This window comes from Papaver somniferum, chromosome 7 (genome assembly GCF_003573695.1).
Source record: "Papaver somniferum cultivar HN1 chromosome 7, ASM357369v1, whole genome shotgun sequence".
Taxonomy (NCBI): domain Eukaryota; kingdom Viridiplantae; phylum Streptophyta; class Magnoliopsida; order Ranunculales; family Papaveraceae; genus Papaver; species Papaver somniferum.
In genome coordinates this window covers 56842908-56855527 of record NC_039364.1, presented here as the reverse complement: position 1 = coordinate 56855527, position 12620 = coordinate 56842908, and the positions used below count along the sequence as shown (strand labels likewise).

General features: G+C 36.9%; 1 long non-coding RNA gene across 1 annotated transcript; it reads left to right on the top strand.

Moving 5' to 3' along the window:
• Positions 1-4171: 4171 nt before the first annotated feature.
• LOC113292716 lies at positions 4172-8723 on the top strand. Its single transcript, XR_003331836.1, has 3 exons — positions 4172-4630; positions 6639-6727; positions 8379-8723. It is a non-coding gene; the product is annotated as an uncharacterized LOC113292716 (long non-coding RNA).
• Positions 8724-12620: the final 3897 nt, after the last annotated feature.

Here is a 12620-nt window from a genome sequence, read left to right as displayed (position 1 = left end):
CTCCATCAATCACCCCCGACCTCCTCTGAGCTCAGGCAACCTATCAGCCACCCTATGCAATCAATCAACCTCCTAGTCTCTATCTATTTCTATCATAGCTTCTTCTCCAAAACAGTAACCCTAGAAGCTATGATTCAGAGAGATATAGTTAGGGTTATCTTCGATAGCTAAAAGCAAACATCAAATCAAGAGTGCAGGTCTGAATTGCAGAGGGGGTTTGTCGGGAAAACGCGTTTTGAGTGAGTGGTTGTTCTCTAAATTAACAAATTTTAATGTTTGAGAAGAAAATTGGGTATAAATAAGGTTCTATGTAATTTGTATAATCATCAAAATTTAGTTGGATCAATTGCTAGTTTTCATACTATAATTTGTGTTTTAATCATCTTCATCATGTTCTAAAGTCATCTGCTAGGGTTTAGATGAATCCCTAGCTTCATGCTATGTTATTCATGTTATTTGTGTTGCTCTTGAATGCTTAAACTGTTCTAGGATAGATTCAATCTTAGTGATTCAATACTTTGCTCTCACAGTGTATGTCAAGCATCCATTGTAGTTAGGATAAAACTGTGTTGATTGTGTTGCGGCTCATGCTTTAGAGACTATTGTTAATCCCTTGACTAGTTGTGCTTAATTATACAGTTAGTGCTCCGGATTGATACTTTAGTTGCGATTGAATTATCCATTGGTGAAACACCTTAAGTAAGTGGTAGACTTGACACTTCTCCCTTATCTGTTACAAGGACAAGAGTAATATAATTAGCTGAATATATAGTGTGAGTTAGTGGTGGATTTGACAATCCTAGTACCTCCATTCTCAGTGTTAACATATTTGTTATTGCATCTTTAATTTGCTGTTATAATCTTCACCAACATCTTCGTCGTATCGACACAACAAAAATCCTTTTGTGTTACTTATCATTGAATCAATTTAGTAAAGACCTTAGAATCAACTCTACACCCACCTTGTCTCTGTGGGATCGACCTGTATTTTCTCTATCTCGAATAGACGTTGTGCACTTGCAGTTTGACATAGTCGTAGGTACTGTTTACAATCCTACCAAGTTTTTGGCGCCGCTGCCGGGGACTCGGTAGCGGTGTAGCTGATTTAAAGTTCCACTTTACTGATTTTAGTATATTTCTTTTATATATGTGTTAGAAAATTGCATCTTGTTGTTACTGTTAGTTGTAATTTTAAGTTTTTCAGTCAATTGTGTCATCGTTTTATCTCATACCTTGTTTAAGTTGTCTGCATTAGCATATAGTCTCATTCTGTAATTCAAGTTTTTAAATTTCATTCAGTTATATATCTGCATCTTCGCATCATCTTTTCAGTCTCCTTGCATATTTTTTTGCTGCATTCTCATATCAACATCATAGTCTTGTAAGATAATCTTATTCCTGTATTTTGTTTAGCATTTTAGGTCTCCTGTTGTTGTTCAGTTTGTATTTCACTATCATTTGCAGCCTTGCTGTTGTAGCTCAGTTGATCCATTTGTATATATATACCTTGCATCTCTTAAAAAAAAATATTTTTGCCTTTCAGACTGCTGTAACCTCTCATCTTCAGTTACTCTTTTCTCTGTTACATAGTTTTCTTTCTGTTTGCACTTTATCCTGTCTGTCAGTTACATGCTATAGTGTAATAGTTTACTAGAATCCTGTAGCTTAAATTGTTAATGTGTTAGTAGTTAGACTATCTTCTGTAACTTCCATCAGTGTGCATCTGTTACTGCATCTAGTCTTCTAGTGTAACTTGTTCCATTTCAGGATTGTTATCATCATCATCTGTAGTTGTAGCTGTAATTTTAAAATTTCAGTCACTCGCATAAACTGCATCTATTCCAGTCCATCTGAGTTATTTCAGTTTTGAGCATTATAAAAGTTTTATCTGTAGGTTAAGCATCTTTAGAAATCGGTAAAAAGCATAGTCTGGTTCGATTAGTAGTACTCTTTTAGTAGAATGTCAGCATTATGTAATATATCAAGCATACTCACATTTCATCCCCTAATATATCTAGACATTCCTGCATTCATCTCTTTGCTCTTTCCATTTGAAGCTTGTCCATACTTTCTGTCCCATTTTGTCCTGTGCAAGTCTTTCAATTGCTGACTGCTTAAGTTTTCAGTTGATACATCAGTGTAGTTCACAGTTCCGTCTTGGTGGTAGTGGTAAAAGTGCACCATTTCAGTATTTCTTTGCATACCTTGTATACTTCCATGTACTGAAGTTCTCCTCTAAGTCATCAGGTACCTGAAGCTAAATTACACACTCAGGGAAGAAAAGGAAAGGAGCAGGACAATTTGTGGAAGTGCCTAAACCCGGTTTTATACCCGCGGTATCATTCTCGATCCTTAAATTTCTGATACCTTCCATGATTATTTGTTGAACCTGTAACTCCTTGTTCATCCTTGAATCTCTGAACTTCTCATACACTGTTTTGATTGATACCCCATGTTTGCCTGATAACCTAGCTTCCTTGACTAATTTCCATGAATGCTGCTGAATTAGTATTTCACATAGCCTTATCCAACCTTGCAACATTTAGTGATTTAGTCCTTGACCCTGCGGTAGTTGAGTAAAATCATTGCTTGCCGAAATTGTTATCACAATCCGTCTATCTCTGCAGGACAATGTGTTTTTGTGCATGTATCTGTGAACCTTTTGCCAGTTTTCTATAATTTGTGCAAATGGTGTTACTGTCATAGTAAAATCCATCATTGCTTGTTAAAATCTGTTTGTTGTGCATAATCTAGATACCCGTCTAATTAAATCCTTCTTCCCGGAATTATGCACTGAAGCTTGCCTGGTCAGTATTACATTTTGACCTACGCCCACTGTTTCATTGTTTTGAAATTCTTTGGTTTACATGAGTGTTTTCTCCCTGTTTCGAATTGCTTAGTTATCTGGGGTACTATAACATGATTGGTATGCATGCTCGGCTATGATTGTGTCTTTTAGAGACCAAACAAATCGACTAGTTAGAATCAGTCAAGAGGATATTATTGAGATACCCACTTCTGAAGAGAACATCCCAGACCAATTTCAAATAGTGGATGAAGAATTGAACCAGGACGTAGTATGAAGGAGCACATGTACCCAACTAGGGCAAGCCATCCCTCGTGTATTGTTTTACCAACTGATACTGGTCAATTTGATCTAAAAGATAGCACAATTAATATGTTTCCTGTGTTTAGAGGGGTTGATGCTGAAAACCCTTACAACCATGTAAGAGATTTTCAGGATATCTGTGGGACTCTGCGTTTTAACCAAATGCCAGAAGAGTCCCTCAAACTGAGACTGTTTCCTCTCTCTAAAAAAGAAAAATCCAAATCCTGGCTGAATGCCCTACAAACACAGTCCATCAGAAGATTGGAAGACCTTACAAAAGAATTTTTCAAAAAGTTTTTCCCTAACCATAATACTGCGACAATTCGTCAAAGTCTGAATAGTTTTGTGCAATTAGAAGATGAGACCCTGGCCAAATATCTGGAGATATTTAATGAATTATTGGGCCAATGTCCTCACCATGGTTTTGAAAAATGGAGACTTGTGCAAATTTAGTATGAAGGCTTAGATGTCAGTACCTGCAGTTGAGTCAATGTGCAATGGTTTATTTATTGACAAAAGTGCTAATGAGGATTGGTCTTTCGTAGTGGTAAGGTTGCTGATAACAACGTAGGTGTACCACAGTCAATGGAGTCTAAATCAAACTCACCGGTGCATACAACTCCACAGAAAACAACCATGGTGGAAAAGGAATCTGAGCATGAAAGTGACTCTAAGAATTCCACTGATGTTAATGTCCCTGCACCATCTAATATTCCTGTCGCCCCATTCCCTCAAAGGTTGATGCAACAAAAAGGGGGTACTCACCATAATGAGATGTTGGAAATGTTTAAACGTGTAAAATCATATATTATCCCAAATTTTGTGTTTTCATTGTTTTCAAGAATAAACACTTTTACTAACTAATTTTGTGTTTTTAGATACTAAATAAAGCTTGGATGATTGGAGAAGCCAACAGAGCAGATAATTGGTGACGATGGAAGAGAGACAACAAAGACTCGCGCTAGAAGGCAGTGAAGAATATCTTTTGCACCTCATACGCAAGTGAAGAATGTTGCTTTCACGTCTCAAAACTATTTGGGCTTTGAAGAAGACATAGTCTTAGAAGTGACAAGATCTAAGACCCAAAACCAGTTTGCATCTTGAACCGTCAGAGCTGCACATCATCCAACGGGATCCCCAATAGATGCATCAAATCTTGATACTCCTGCCTATCACCCAAGCACCTCATATCTTCTTCCCCTACTCGAACATAAGCCAATCCAAATGCACCTTCATTGCGTTTTCTTCTTCTCTCCAAACTTCTGCAGAACAACCATCCCATCTCCATCAATCACCCCCGACCTCCTCTGAGCTCAGGCAACCTATCAGCCACCCTATGCAATCAATCAACCTCCTAGTCTCTATCTATTTCTATCATAGCTTCTTCTCCAAAACAGTAACCCTAGAAGCTATGATTCAGAGAGATATAGTTAGGGTTATCTTCGATAGCTAAAAGCAAACATCAAATCAAGAGTGCAGGTCTGAATTGCAGAGGGGGTTTGTCGGGAAAACGCGTTTTGAGTGAGTGGCTGTTCTCTAAATTAACAAATTTTAATGTTTGAGAAGAAAATTGGGTATAAATAAGGTTCTATGTAATTTGTATAATCATCAAAATTTAGTTGGATCAATTGCTAGTTTTCATACTATAATTTGTGTTTTAATCATCTTCATCATGTTCTAAAGTCATCTGCTAGGGTTTAGATGAATCCCTAGCTTCCTGCTATGTTATTCATGTTATTTGTGTTGCTCTTGAATGCTTAAACTGTTCTAGGATAGATTCAATCTTAGTGATTCAATACTTTGCTCTCACAGTGTATGTCAAGCATCCATTGTAGTTAGGATAAAACTGTGTTGATTGTGTTGCGGCTCATGCTTTAGAGACTATTGTTAATCCCTTGACTAGTTGTGCTTAATTATACAGTTAGTGCTCCGGATTGATACTTTAGTTGCGATTGAATTATCCATTGGTGAAACACCTTAAGTAAGTGGTAGACTTGACACTTCTCCCTTATCTGTTACAAGGACAAGAGTAATATAATTAGCTGAATATATAGTGTGAGTTAGTGGTGGATTTGACAATCCTAGTACCTCCATTCTCAGTGTTAACATATTTGTTATTGCATCTTTAATTTGCTGTTATAATCTTCACCAACATCTTCGTCGTATCGACACAACAAAAATCCTTTTGTGTTACTTATCATTGAATCAATTTAGTAAAGACCTTAGAATCAACTCTACACCCACCTTGTCTCTGTGGGATCGACCTGTATTTTCTCTATCTCGAATAGACGTTGTGCACTTGCAGTTTGACATAGTCGTAGGTACTGTTTACAATCCTACCAAGTTTTTGGCGCCGCTGCCGGGGACTCGGTAGCGGTGTAGCTGATTTAAAGTTCCACTTTACTGATTTTAGTATATTTCTTTTATATATGTGTTAGAAAATTGCATCTTGTTGTTACTGTTAGTTGTAATTTTAAGTTTTTCAGTCAATTGTGTCATCGTTTTATCTCATACCTTGTTTAAGTTGTCTGCATTAGCATATAGTCTCATTCTGTAATTCAAGTTTTTAAATTTCATTCAGTTATATATCTGCATCTTCGCATCATCTTTTCAGTCTCCTTGCATATTTTTTTGCTGCATTCTCATATCAACATCATAGTCTTGTAAGATAATCTTATTCCTGTATTTTGTTTAGCATTTTAGGTCTCCTGTTGTTGTTCAGTTTGTATTTCACTATCATTTGCAGCCTTGCTGTTGTAGCTCAGTTGATCCATTTGTATATATATACCTTGCATCTCTTAAAAAAAAATATTTTTGCCTTTCAGACTGCTGTAACCTCTCATCTTCAGTTACTCTTTTCTCTGTTACATAGTTTTCTTTCTGTTTGCACTTTATCCTGTCTGTCAGTTACATGCTATAGTGTAATAGTTTACTAGAATCCTGTAGCTTAAATTGTTAATGTGTTAGTAGTTAGACTATCTTCTGTAACTTCCATCAGTGTGCATCTGTTACTGCATCTAGTCTTCTAGTGTAACTTGTTCCATTTCAGGATTGTTATCATCATCATCTGTAGTTGTAGCTGTAATTTTAAAATTTCAGTCACTCGCATAAACTGCATCTATTCCAGTCCATCTGAGTTATTTCAGTTTTGAGCATTATAAAAGTTTTATCTGTAGGTTAAGCATCTTTAGAAATCGGTAAAAAGCATAGTCTGGTTCGATTAGTAGTACTCTTTTAGTAGAATGTCAGCATTATGTAATATATCAAGCATACTCACATTTCATCCCCTAATATATCTAGACATTCCTGCATTCATCTCTTTGCTCTTTCCATTTGAAGCTTGTCCATACTTTCTGTCCCATTTTGTCCTGTGCAAGTCTTTCAATTGCTGACTGCTTAAGTTTTCAGTTGATACATCAGTGTAGTTCACAGTTCCGTCTTGGTGGTAGTGGTAAAAGTGCACCATTTCAGTATTTCTTTGCATACCTTGTATACTTCCATGTACTGAAGTTCTCCTCTAAGTCATCAGGTACCTGAAGCTAAATTACACACTCAGGGAAGAAAAGGAAAGGAGCAGGACAATTTGTGGAAGTGCCTAAACCCGGTTTTATACCCGCGGTATCATTCTCGATCCTTAAATTTCTGATACCTTCCATGATTATTTGTTGAACCTGTAACTCCTTGTTCATCCTTGAATCTCTGAACTTCTCATACACTGTTTTGATTGATACCCCATGTTTGCCTGATAACCTAGCTTCCTTGACTAATTTCCATGAATGCTGCTGAATTAGTATTTCACATAGCCTTATCCAACCTTGCAACATTTAGTGATTTAGTCCTTGACCCTGCGGTAGTTGAGTAAAATCATTGCTTGCCGAAATTGTTATCACAATCCGTCTATCTCTGCAGGACAATGTGTTTTTGTGCATGTATCTGTGAACCTTTTGCCAGTTTTCTATAATTTGTGCAAATGGTGTTACTGTCATAGTAAAATCCATCATTGCTTGTTAAAATCTGTTTGTTGTGCATAATCTAGATACCCGTCTAATTAAATCCTTCTTCCCGGAATTATGCACTGAAGCTTGCCTGGTCAGTATTACATTTTGACCTACGCCCACTGTTTCATTGTTTTGAAATTCTTTGGTTTACATGAGTGTTTTCTCCCTGTTTCGAATTGCTTAGTTATCTGGGGTACTATAACATGATTGGTATGCATGCTCGGCTATGATTGTGTCTTTTAGAGACCAAACAAATCGACTAGTTAGAATCAGTCAAGAGGATATTATTGAGATACCCACTTCTGAAGAGAACATCTCAGACCAATTTCAAATAGTGGATGAAGAATTGAACCAGGACGTAGTATGAAGGAGCACATGTACCCAACTAGGGCAAGCCATCCCTCGTGTATTGTTTTACCAACTGATACTGGTCAATTTGATCTAAAAGATAGCACAATTAATATGTTTCCTGTGTTTAGAGGGGTTGATGCTGAAAACCCTTACAACCATGTAAGAGATTTTCAGGATATCTGTGGGACTCTGCGTTTTAACCAAATGCCAGAAGAGTCCCTCAAACTGAGACTGTTTCCTCTCTCTAAAAAAGAAAAATCCAAATCCTGGCTGAATGCCCTACAAACACAGTCCATCAGAAGATTGGAAGACCTTACAAAAGAATTTTTCAAAAAGTTTTTCCCTAACCATAATACTGCGACAATTCGTCAAAGTCTGAATAGTTTTGTGCAATTAGAAGATGAGACCCTGGCCAAATATCTGGAGATATTTAATGAATTATTGGGCCAATGTCCTCACCATGGTTTTGAAAAATGGAGACTTGTGCAAATTTAGTATGAAGGCTTAGATGTCAGTACCTGCAGTTGAGTCAATGTGCAATGGTTTATTTATTGACAAAAGTGCTAATGAGGATTGGTCTTTCGTAGTGGTAAGGTTGCTGATAACAACGTAGGTGTACCACAGTCAATGGAGTCTAAATCAAACTCACCGGTGCATACAACTCCACAGAAAACAACCATGGTGGAAAAGGAATCTGAGCATGAAAGTGACTCTAAGAATTCCACTGATGTTAATGTCCCTGCACCATCTAATATTCCTGTCGCCCCATTCCCTCAAAGGTTGATGCAACAAAAAGGGGGTACTCACCATAATGAGATGTTGGAAATGTTTAAACGTGTAAAATCATATATTATCCCAAATTCTGTGTTTTCATTGTTTTCAAGAATAAACACTTTTACTAATTAATTTTGTGTTTTTAGGTACTAAATAAAGCTTGGATGATTGGAGAAGCCAACAGAGCAGAGAATTGGTGATGATGGAAGAGAGACAACAAAGACTCGCGCTAGAAGGCAGTGAAGAATATCTTTTGCACCTCATCCGCAAGTGAAGAATGTTGCTTTCACGTCTCAAAACTATTTGAGCTTTGAAGAAAACATAGTCTTAGAAGTGACAAGATCTAAGACCCAAAACCAGTTTGCATCTTGAACCGTCAGAGCTGCACATCATCCAACGGGATCCCAATAGATGCATCAAATATGGATACTCCTGCCTATCACCCAAGAACCTCATATCTTCTTCCCCTACTCGAACAGAATCCAAGCCAAACGCACCTTCATTGCGTTTTCTTCTTCTCTCCAAACTTCTGCAGAACAACCATCCCATCTCCATCAATCACCCCCGACCTCCTCTGAGCTCAGGCAACCTATCAGCCACCCTATGCAATCAATCAACCTCCTAGTCTCTATCTATCTCTATCATAGCTTCTTCTCCAAAACAGTAACCCTAGAAGCTATGATTGAGAGAGATATAGTTAGGGTTATCTTCAATAGCTAAAAGAAAACATCAAATCAAGAGTGCAGGTCTGAATTGTAGAGGGGGTTTGTCGGGAAAACGTGTTTTGAGTGAGTGGTTGTTCTCTAAATTATCAAATTCTAATGTTTGAGAAGAAAATTGGGTATAAATAAGGTTCTCTGTAATTTGTATTATCATCAAAATTTAGTTGGATCAATTGCTAGTTTTCATAATATAATTTGTGTTTTAATCATCTTCATCATGTTCTAAAGTCATCTGCTAGAGTTTAGATGAAGCCCTAGCTTCCTGCTATGTTATTCATGTTATTTGTGTTGCTCTTGAATGCTTAAAATGTTCTAGGATAGATTCAATCTTAGTGATTCAATACTTTGCTCTCACAGTGTATGTCAAGCATCCATTGTAGTTAGGATAAAACTGTGTTGATTGTGTTGTGGCTCATGCTTTAGAGACTATTGTGAATCCCTTGACTAGTTGTGCTTAATTAGACAGTTAGTGCTCTGGATTGATACTTTAGTTGCGATTGAATTATCCATTGGTGAAACACCTTACGTAAGTGGTAGACTTGACACTTCTCCCTTATCTGTTACAAGGACAAGAGTAATATAATTAGCTGAATATATAGTGTGAGTTAGTGGTGGATTTGACAATCCTAGTACCTCCATTCTCAGTGTTAACATATTTGTTATTGCATCTTTATTTTGCTGTTATAATCTTCACCAACATCTTCGTCGTATCGACACAACAAAAATCCTTTTGTGTTACTTATCATTGAATCAGTTTAGTAAAGACCTTAGAATCAACTCTACACCCACCTTGTCTCTGTGGGATCGACCTGTATTTGCTCTGTCTCCAATAGACGCTGTGCACTTGCAGTTTGACATAGTTGTAGGTACTGTCTACAATCCTACCAGCGGCTGTGGAATATTATAGGGGTTATCTTGTATCTTTATTTACTCCTTTATGAATGCATTTAGCTTCGGCTATATGATTGCATCTAAATTTGTTGGTATGTTAATACACCTTTGGTAATGAAGCATCTCCGTGGAAATTTCATTAGGATCCCACTAATTTTCGTACCTTTGCCAATTTTTTTTGACAAAAAAGGGGAGAATTAACGTGTAGTTCACACTAAAAATACATATGGTTTATGGATCATTATGTAAGGGGGAGTGGTTTTCATGTTGAGATGAAGTATTGACTAAGGGGGAGTGATACATATCACCATAGTATTGTTGTCAATGTTGTAATACAATTGAACTTTGATTCCGTGTAATAATACTATGACACTGTATAACAATTATAGAGAGCATTTTGTTTTCTCATTGTTATCGCTACGGATCTTCAACAACTGTGCTGCTGAACTTACAACCTTTAGGATCATGGAGTACTTGGAAGTGACGAAGATTTCGAGTCGCGTTGAAGATGCCAAGGAGATCAAGCATTTGGATGAGAAGCTACAATTTCTATCTATTTTGTAATCCATATGCATTGATAGTTTTGTCATTAAAATTGACAAAGGGGGAGATTGTTAGAGCACTGCTCGGTCGAACTCGCATGCGTTGCTATCTCAAGCATGTTTGTCAATGTTAGTGACCAAAACTATAAGTATTGATTTATAGCCTATTTATAGATGTCTCGGACTAGGACATAAATAGCGTAGTTGAGCTTAGATTTCACAGAGTTCATCATTTGAAGACGAAGAACTACTAAGGGGAGCTTGTGGAACTTCTTCGACAAAAGGTATGTGGAGACTTGAACTCATCTATCACTTGGAAAGTCTATTTCTACTATCTCCTATATTGAGACATAAGTCGTGTTACGATATTGTTTTCTCTATACACATTTGAGATTTCGAGCTGAGTATATCTCGCTTACATATTTCTCGAAATATGTGTTGATAAGCTTTCGCTTCGACCAAGTTCATCTTATATCATGAGAAAATTGCCGAGTAACATCTTACATGATTTTTGTGATACAATCATTTGATGTAGGCTTGGAATGTTTCGATAATGATTATTTCAATATCTTGAAAATTGCTTTGATGCTGATAGTGTGTGAAAACGGCTATTGTCATTATAGAAGAATGTTTCAATGATTGAAATAAAGAGTTGAGAATGTAACCATGTTTGGATATAAACATATATAGTGTATTCACACATTAGTGTATGAATCCATAAACTAGGAGCCAAGTGTATGCATATGTGTGTGTACGAAATTGGTGAAGGGGACAAGATAAGTATGCGTACCCGTACGCATACTGGCGGAAGTTTTCGAACCGTAAATATCTGCTGGGTTTGGGAATTACAAACTCCTAAACTAGTCACCTTAAATATGCGTACCCGTACGCATACTGGTGTAGAAACCCTAATTTCGTACAGATATGGACCTTAAATTTTTTTGTCGCGAACCGAATCTAGCAACATGCGCACCGCCAGCCGGAATATAGTTTGAGAGTCCACAGGACCAAAATGAATTCACTTAGTCCGAACAATTTTGAAAGTTAGTTGGACGTCTGCTCCAAACAGCGTGACCAAATGTTTTGGGTCCACCAAGTCCTGTCCGTTCCCATAAGTAAGCTAGCCATTACATTTAGCTGGTCGTCACCACAAATGTCGACATGCTTTTGATATTAAGGTTCCTTTATTCCCAAGTCTTTCCTTCCAACTAAGATCCTAGGCTTAAATGAAATCTTTTGCATTTTTGGTATTAATATCCAATGAATTTATATAAATGGGAATAATATTTTCAAAATGAGTAATAAAATTTAGGTTTTAGAGTTCCACCGTTCGATCGTAGGCATTGAATCCTAAGGCGTTAGTTGATTAGAGAAGACTATAAATAGGGAGTTATTTCATGAGTTTTGCGAAAATTTTTGGGAGAGAGATAGGCATACTAGTGCGAGCCCTATTCATAGAGATAGAGCTAGAAAAACTGTGAGAAAAATTCATTTTGCATAAGAAAAATAAACTTGAAACGTCGGTGAAGTGGTTGCTAGATTCGGTAGGCGGAAGCATCTTTTGTCGGTTCGTATTCACCCAAGTTACATTTTATCACCTGCGAAACAGGTATACAACATAACCCTTGTGAGTTAATATATGATCTGGTTTTCTATAATTACTATGTAATGATGTTATCATGATCATATGATGAAATAAATTGGAATTTGTTTTCGTCTGTTTGTGTGCCGAAGCTAGTCCTGTTTTATATATATGCTCTCTAATCTTCTTCCTATCATATCATGACCTTTGGATCCGCATCACATGCTAGTACTCCATGAATTAATTATTCTTGCATCAAGAGTGGAACGTTGTTTGTGTTGAATACTATCATATATGCGTCTGTGTATGATTTGCTTTGGAATAGTTTCATGTTCGTATGTCAATCATTGAGTAAATTTGTGACGTTGATATGTGCATGATTGTGGTTGTTTTGTCTTTATCTTCATAGTTTGTAGCAACATGCGTTTTTATTAAGTCCTAGCTAAGTCATCTATGTACACCAATGCTTGATATTTGTTTTGTTGGAGTGGATTGAATTCTGTTCTTGTGGTGTATTCCATGAATCCTGATCGTATCCAGTTAGCGACAAAAGCAACCTGTGTGTCTCAATGGTTAATAATAATAATAATAATGATATGTTGATTAGTGGCCAATAGTCAGTACTCTTGTTCTGTTCCATGATTTTCTTCA